The sequence below is a fragment of the Haliotis rubra genome, unplaced genomic scaffold, assembly GCF_003918875.1.
Source record: "Haliotis rubra isolate DU_JTF1 unplaced genomic scaffold, ASM391887v1 Scf1413, whole genome shotgun sequence".
NCBI lineage: Eukaryota > Metazoa > Mollusca > Gastropoda > Lepetellida > Haliotidae > Haliotis > Haliotis rubra.
Genome location: NW_025765352.1, coordinates 1 through 7,547, shown reverse-complemented (window position 1 = coordinate 7,547; position 7,547 = coordinate 1). Strand labels below are relative to the sequence as shown.

At 39.1% G+C, this 7,547-nt stretch overlaps 13 non-coding genes across 13 annotated transcripts; all 13 read right to left on the bottom strand.

Annotated features, from left to right (window-relative positions):
* Positions 1–710: 710 nt before the first annotated feature.
* Trnav-uac lies at positions 711–783 on the bottom strand. Its single transcript has one exon. It is a non-coding gene; the product is annotated as a tRNA-Val (tRNA).
* Positions 784–1,311: 528 nt separating this feature from the next.
* Trnav-uac lies at positions 1,312–1,384 on the bottom strand. Its single transcript has one exon. It is a non-coding gene; the product is annotated as a tRNA-Val (tRNA).
* Positions 1,385–1,779: 395 nt separating this feature from the next.
* Trnav-uac lies at positions 1,780–1,852 on the bottom strand. Its single transcript has one exon. It is a non-coding gene; the product is annotated as a tRNA-Val (tRNA).
* A 512-nt stretch (positions 1,853–2,364) lies between these two features.
* Trnav-uac lies at positions 2,365–2,437 on the bottom strand. The gene has a single exon. It is a non-coding gene; the product is annotated as a tRNA-Val (tRNA).
* Positions 2,438–2,829: 392 nt separating this feature from the next.
* Positions 2,830–2,902, bottom strand: Trnav-uac. The gene has a single exon. It is a non-coding gene; the product is annotated as a tRNA-Val (tRNA).
* A 516-nt stretch (positions 2,903–3,418) lies between these two features.
* Positions 3,419–3,491, bottom strand: Trnav-uac. The gene has a single exon. It is a non-coding gene; the product is annotated as a tRNA-Val (tRNA).
* Positions 3,492–4,008: 517 nt separating this feature from the next.
* Trnav-uac lies at positions 4,009–4,081 on the bottom strand. Its single transcript has one exon. It is a non-coding gene; the product is annotated as a tRNA-Val (tRNA).
* A 394-nt stretch (positions 4,082–4,475) lies between these two features.
* Trnav-uac lies at positions 4,476–4,548 on the bottom strand. Its single transcript has one exon. It is a non-coding gene; the product is annotated as a tRNA-Val (tRNA).
* Positions 4,549–5,059: 511 nt separating this feature from the next.
* Positions 5,060–5,132, bottom strand: Trnav-uac. Its single transcript has one exon. It is a non-coding gene; the product is annotated as a tRNA-Val (tRNA).
* Positions 5,133–5,524: 392 nt separating this feature from the next.
* Trnav-uac lies at positions 5,525–5,597 on the bottom strand. The gene has a single exon. It is a non-coding gene; the product is annotated as a tRNA-Val (tRNA).
* Positions 5,598–6,109: 512 nt separating this feature from the next.
* Positions 6,110–6,182, bottom strand: Trnav-uac. Its single transcript has one exon. It is a non-coding gene; the product is annotated as a tRNA-Val (tRNA).
* Positions 6,183–6,574: 392 nt separating this feature from the next.
* Trnav-uac lies at positions 6,575–6,647 on the bottom strand. The gene has a single exon. It is a non-coding gene; the product is annotated as a tRNA-Val (tRNA).
* Positions 6,648–7,161: 514 nt separating this feature from the next.
* Trnav-uac lies at positions 7,162–7,234 on the bottom strand. Its single transcript has one exon. It is a non-coding gene; the product is annotated as a tRNA-Val (tRNA).
* Positions 7,235–7,547: the final 313 nt, after the last annotated feature.

Sequence of the window (7,547 nt, the reverse complement as noted above, 5' to 3'; positions counted from 1 at the left end):
CCATCCGATCCGCTTAGTAACCTCTTATGACAATCATGGGTTATTGAATCCCGATTTTGACTCGGATCTTCATGGGTCAACTCTACCTTTCATTACAGCAATGCCCTCAAAACAGCTGCAGAAAATAACCAAAGATAAATGTCCTGTTTCATTTTGACACTGAACAAACATCAGTGCTTGAAATTCCACCTGGGCATAGTTTATGATGTGTAAACAAACGTTTCGTGAGCAGTTTTAAAATCCAACCTTATTGAGTCCTAAGAAAGTGATGATATTTATATAGATGACAATTTCTTTATTATATTATGATGCGACGTTTAAGTATCGATTTATATACCGATGTCAAGACACCATCGCATAATAAATATTAAGAAATTGTCGTCCAGAAAGTATCATATCTATTTTCTTATTCGTCAACTTCTAAAAGGTCGGTGCGTTTGCCTAGTGGTTAAAGTGCTTATTCCTCACATCGAAGAACGGGTTCGATTCCGCATGTGGGTACAATGTGTGAAACCAATTTGTATTGTCTTCCGCCTGTATATTGCTGGAATATTGCTAAAAGCTGTAAGACTAAACTCGCTCACTAAACTTCTAAAACGCCTTTAAGATTTTAACAGTTAATAATGCCAGTCAGGTTGATTTGACAATAATGCAGGTGGAACGGCAGTCTTATTGTTATGTATGAGAAGAACAACAGCTTGCACAAAAAGAGGTTCTGGCGAGGTTCGAACTCGCGACCTTCTGCGTGTAAAGCAGACGTGATAACCACTACACCACAGAACCGACGCACTAAAGCAAGCTTACATTTTCTTCATATAAAAAAAAATACAACCTTATTGAGTCCTGATAGAAAGTGATGATATTTATAGATGACAATTTCTTTATTATATTATGATGCGACTTTTAAGTTATCGATTCATATACCACGAAATCAAGACACCACCGACAATTTCATAATAGATATTAAGAAATTGTCGTCCAGAAAGTATCATATCTATTTTCTTATTCGTCAACTTCTAAAAGGGCGGTGCGTTTGCCTAGTGGTTAAAGTGTTTATTCCTCACATCGAAGAACGGGTTCGATTCCGCATGTGGGTACAATGTGTGAAGCCAATTTGTATTGTCTTCCGCCTGTATATTGCTGGAATATTGCTAAAAGCGCTGTAAGACTAAACTCGCTCACTAAACTTCTAAAACGCCTTTAAGATTTTAACAGTTAATACTGCCAGTCAGGTTGATTTGACAATAATGCAGGTGGAACGGCAGTCTTATTGTTATGTATGAGAAGAACAACAGCTTGCACAAAAAAAAGAGGTTCTGGCGAGGTTCGAACTCGCGACCTTCTGCGTGTAAAGCAGACGTGATAACCACTACACCACAGAACCATCACACTCAAACAAGGCCACAGTTGCTGCAATTCAAAGCACGACATTTTAGTCTTTTTAATTTACACAAATGCATGCTGTCAATACTGATTTTTAGTGACCCATTCATGTCATTTTCACTGCTATTTTGCCTATGACTTCCAGTGGAATAAATCTCGGCTGATAGTTCATACTAGTTATTCTCTGGCACGGATATTTTATGTATTTGAAAGGTGTCAGGGTCATTCTGACCAAACGAACTAGATGTAGCCAAAGTCATGTGCAGGGGAAGGTAAATGCGAAATAGAAGAGGGCGATATCAATAAAATGACTTACCGAGTATATGTGAAGGAAACGGGGATCATTCATTGGCTTCCCTGGTGTTGAAAGGGAAGATGAAAAATGCTTGCAAAAAGAGGTTCTGGCGAGGTTCGAACTCGCGACCTTCTGCGTGTAAAGCAGACGTGATAACCACTACACCACAGAACCGACGCACTAAAGCAAGCTTACATTTTCTTCATATAAAAAAATCCAACCTTATTGAGTCCTAAGAAAGTGATGATATTTATAGATGACAATTTCTTTATTATATTATGATGCGACTTTTAAGTATCGATTCATATACCGAAATCAAGACACCACCGCATAATAGATATTAAGAAATTGTCGTCCAGAAAGTATCATATCTATTTTCTTATTCGTCAACTTCTAAAAGGGGCGGTGCGTTTGCCTAGTGGTTAATGTGTTTATTCCTCTCATCGAAGAACGGGTTCGATTCCGCATGTGGGTACAATGTGTGAAGCCAATTTGTATTGTCTTCCGCCTGTATATTGCTGGAATATTGCTAAAAGCGCTGTAAGACTAAACTCGCTCACTAAACTTCTAAAACGCCTTTAAGATTTTAACAGTTAATACTGCCAGTCAGGTTGATTTGACAATAATGCAGGTGGAACGGCAGTCTTATCGTTATGTGTGAGAAGAACAACAGCTTGCACAAAAAGAGGTACTGGCGAGGTTCGAACTCGCGACCTTCTGCGTGTAAAGCAGACGTGATAACCACTACACCACAGAACCATCACACTCAAACAAGGCCACAGTTGCTGCAATTCAAAGCACGACATTTTACTTCTTAATTTGCACAAATGCATGCTGTTAATGCTGATTTTTGGTGACCCATTCATGTCATTTTCACTGCTATTTTGTCTATGACTTCCAGTGGAATAAATCTCGGCTGATAGTTCATACTAGTTATTCTCTGGCACGGATATTTTATGTATTTGAAAGGTGTCAGGGTCATTCTGACCAAACGAACTAGATGTAGCCAAAGTCATGTGCAGGGGAAGGTAAATGCGAAATAGAAGAGGGCGATATCAATAAAATGACTTACTGAGTATATGTGAAGGAAACGGGGATCATTCATTGGCTTCCCTGGTGTTGAAAGGGAAGATGAAAAATGCTTGCAAAAGAGGTTCTGGCGAGGTTCGAACTCGCGACCTTCTGCGTGTAAAGCAGACGTGATAACCACTACACCACAGAACCGACGCACTAAAGCAAACTTACATTTTCTTCATATAAAAAAATCCAACCTTATTGAGTCCTAAGAAAGTGATGATATTTATAGATGACAATTTCTTTATTATATTATGATGCGACTTTTAAGTATCGATTCATATACCGAAATCAAGACACCACCGCATAATAGATATTAAGAAATTGTCGTCCAGAAAGTATCATATCTATTTTCTTATTCGTCAACTTCTAAAAGGGGCGGTGCGTTTGCCTAGTGGTTAAAGTGTTTATTCCTCACATCGAAGAACGGGTTCGATTCCGCATGTGGGTACAATGTGTGAAGCCAATTTGTATTGTCTTCCGCCTGTATATTGCTGGAATATTGCTAAAAGCGCTGTAAGACTAAACTCGCTCACTAAACTTCTAAAACGCCTTTAAGATTTTAACAGTTAATAATGCCAGTCAGGTTGATTTGACAATAATGCAGGTGGAACGGCAGTCTTATTGTTATGTATGAGAAGAACAACAGCTTGCACAAAAAAAAAGAGGTTCTGGCGAGGTTCGAACTCGCGACCTTCTGCGTGTAAAGCAGACGTGATAACCACTACACCACAGAACCGACGCACTAAAGCAAGCTTACATTTTCTTCATATAAAAAAAAATCCAACCTTATTGAGTCCTAAGAAAGTGATGATATTTATATAGATGACAATTTCTTTATTATATGAAGATGCGACGTTTAAGTATCGATTCATATACCGAAATCAAGACACCATCGCATAATAGATATTAAGAAATTGTCGTCCAGAAAGTATCATATCTATTTTCTTATTCGTCAACTTCTAAAAAGGGCGGTGCGTTTGCCTAGTGGTTAAAGTGTTTATTCCTCACATCGAAGAACGGGTTCTATTCCGCATGTGGGTACAATGTGTGAAGCCAATTTGTATTGTCTTCCGCCTGTATATTGCTGGAATATTGCTAAAAGCGCTGTAAGACTAAACTCGCTCACTAAACTTCTAAAACGCCTTTAAGATTTTAAACAGTTAATACTGCCAGTCAGGTTGATTTGACAATAATGCAGGTGGAACGGCAGTCTTATCGTTATGTGTGAGAAGAAAAACAGCTTGCACAAAAAGAGGTACTGGCGAGGTTCGAACTCGCGACCTTCTGCGTGTAAAGCAGACGTGATAACCACTACACCACAGAACCATCACACTCAAACAAGGCCACAGTTGCTGCAATTCAAAGCACGACATTTTATTTCTTAATTTGCACAAATGCATGCTGTTAATGCTGATTTTTGGTGACCCATTCATGTCATTTTCACTGCTATTTTGTCTATGACTTCCAGTGGAATAAATCTCGGCTGATAGTTCATACTAGTTATTCTCTGGCACGGATATTTTATGTATTTGAAAGGTGTCAGGGTCATTCTGACCAAACGAACTAGATGTAGCCAAAGTCATGTGCAGGGGAAGGTAAATGCGAAATAGAAGAGGGCGATATCAATAAAATGACTTACCGAGTATATGTGAAGGAAACGGGGATCATTCATTGGCTTCCCTGGTGTTGAAAGGGAAGATGAAAAATGCTTGCAAAAAAGAGGTTCTGGCGAGGTTCGAACTCGCGACCTTCTGCGTGTAAAGCAGACGTGATAACCACTACACCACAGAACCGACGCACTAAAGCAAATCTACATTTTCTTCATATAAAAAATCCAACCTTATTGAGTCCTAAGAAAGTGATGATATTTATAGATGACAATTTCTTTATTATATTATGATGCGACTTTTAAGTATCGATTCATATACCGAAATCAAGACACCACCGCATAATAGATATTAAGAAATTGTCGTCCAGAAAGTATCATATCTATTTTCTTATTCGTCAACTTCTAAAAGGGGCGGTGCGTTTGCCTAGTGGTTAAAGTGTTTATTCCTCACATCGAAGAACGGGTTCTATTCCGCATGTGGGTACAATGTGTGAAGCCAATTTGTATTGTCTTCCGCCTGTATATTGCTGGAATATTGCTAAAAGCGCTGTAAGACTAAACTCGCTCACTAAACTTCTAAAACGCCTTTAAGATTTTAACAGTTAATACTGCCAGTCAGGTTGATTTGACAATAATGCAGGTGGAACGGCAGTCTTATCGTTATGTGTGAGAAGAAAAACAGCTTGCACAAAAAGAGGTACTGGCGAGGTTCGAACTCGCGACCTTCTGCGTGTAAAGCAGACGTGATAACCACTACACCACAGAACCATCACACTCAAACAAGGCCACAGTTGCTGCAATTCAAAGCACGACATTTTACTTCTTAATTTGCACAAATGCATGCTGTTAATGCTGATTTTTGGTGACCCATTCATGTCATTTTCACTGCTATTTTGTCTATGACTTCCAGTGGAATAAATCTCGGCTGATAGTTCATACTAGTTATTCTCTGGCACGGATATTTTATGTATTTGAAAGGTGTCAGGGTCATTCTGACCAAACGAACTAGATGTAGCCAAAGTCATGTGCAGGGGAAGGTAAATGCGAAATAGAAGAGGGCGATATCAATAAAATGACTTACTGAGTATATGTGAAGGAAACGGGGATCATTCATTGGCTTCCCTGGTGTTGAAAGGGAAGATGAAAAATGCTTGCAAAAGAGGTTCTGGCGAGGTTCGAACTCGCGACCTTCTGCGTGTAAAGCAGACGTGATAACCACTACACCACAGAACCGACGCACTAAAGCAAATCTACATTTTCTTCATATAAAAAAATCCAACCTTATTGAGTCCTAAGAAAGTGATGATATTTATAGATGACAATTTCTTTATTATATTATGATGCGACTTTTAAGTATCGATTCATATACCGAAATCAAGACACCACCGCATAATAGATATTAAGAAATTGTCGTCCAGAAAGTATCATATCTATTTTCTTATTCGTCAACTTCTAAAAGGGGCGGTGCGTTTGCCTAGTGGTTAAAGTGTTTATTCCTCACATCGAAGAACGGGTTCTATTCCGCATGTGGGTACAATGTGTGAAGCCAATTTGTATTGTCTTCCGCCTGTATATTGCTGGAATATTGCTAAAAGCGCTGTAAGACTAAACTCGCTCACTAAACTTCTAAAACGCCTTTAAGATTTTAACAGTTAATACTGCCAGTCAGGTTGATTTGACAATAATGCAGGTGGAACGGCAGTCTTATCGTTATGTGTGAGAAGAACAACAGCTTGCACAAAAAGAGGTACTGGCGAGGTTCGAACTCGCGACCTTCTGCGTGTAAAGCAGACGTGATAACCACTACACCACAGAACCATCACACTCAAACAAGGCCACAGTTGCTGCAATTCAAAGCACGACATTTTACTTTTTAATTTGCACAAATGCATGCTGTTAATACTGATTTTTGGTGACCCATTCATGTCATTTTCACTGCTATTTTGTCTATGACTTCCAGTGGAATAAATCTCGGCTGATAGTTCATACTAGTTATTCTCTGGCACGGATATTTTATGTATTTGAAAGGTGTCAGGGTCATTCTGACCAAACGAACTAGATGTAGCCAAAGTCATGTGCAGGGGAAGGTAAATGCGAAATAGAAGAGGGCGATATCAATAAAATGACTTACTGAGTATATGTGAAGGAAACGGGGATCATTCATTGGCTTCCCTGGTGTTGAAAGGGAAGATGAAAAATGCTTGCAAAAGAGGTTCTGGCGAGGTTCGAACTCGCGACCTTCTGCGTGTAAAGCAGACGTGATAACCACTACACCACAGAACCGACGCACTAAAGCAAATCTACATTTTCTTCATATAAAAAAAAATCCAACCTTATTGAGTCCTAAGAAAGTGATGATATTTATAGATGACAATTTCTTTATTATATTATGATGCGACTTTTAAGTATCGATTCATATACCGAAATCAAGACACCACCGCATAATAGATATTAAGAAATTGTCGTCCAGAAAGTATCATATCTATTTTCTTATTCGTCAACTTCTAAAAGGGGCGGTGCGTTTGCCTAGTGGTTAAAGTGTTTATTCCTCACATCGAAGAACGGGTTCTATTCCGCATGTGGGTACAATGTGTGAAGCCAATTTGTATTGTCTTCCGCCTGTATATTGCTGGAATATTGCTAAAAGCGCTGTAAGACTAAACTCGCTCACTAAACTTCTAAAACGCCTTTAAGATTTTAACAGTTAATACTGCCAGTCAGGTTGATTTGACAATAATGCAGGTGGAACGGCAGTCTTATCGTTATGTGTGAGAAGAAAAACAGCTTGCACAAAAAGAGGTACTGGCGAGGTTCGAACTCGCGACCTTCTGCGTGTAAAGCAGACGTGATAACCACTACACCACAGAACCATCACACTCAAACAAGGCCACAGTTGCTGCAATTCAAAGCACGACATTTTACTTCTTAATTTGCACAAATGCATGCTGTTAATGCTGATTTTTGGTGACCCATTCATGTCATTTTCACTGCTATTTTGTCTATGACTTCCAGTGGAATAAATCTCGGCTGATAGTTCATACTAGTTATTCTCTGGCACGGATATTTTATGTATTTGAAAGGTGTCAGGGTCATTCTGACCAAACGAACTAGATGTAGCCAAAGTCATGTGCAGGGGAAGGTAAATGCGAAATAGAACATTCATTGGCTTCCTGGTGTTGAAAG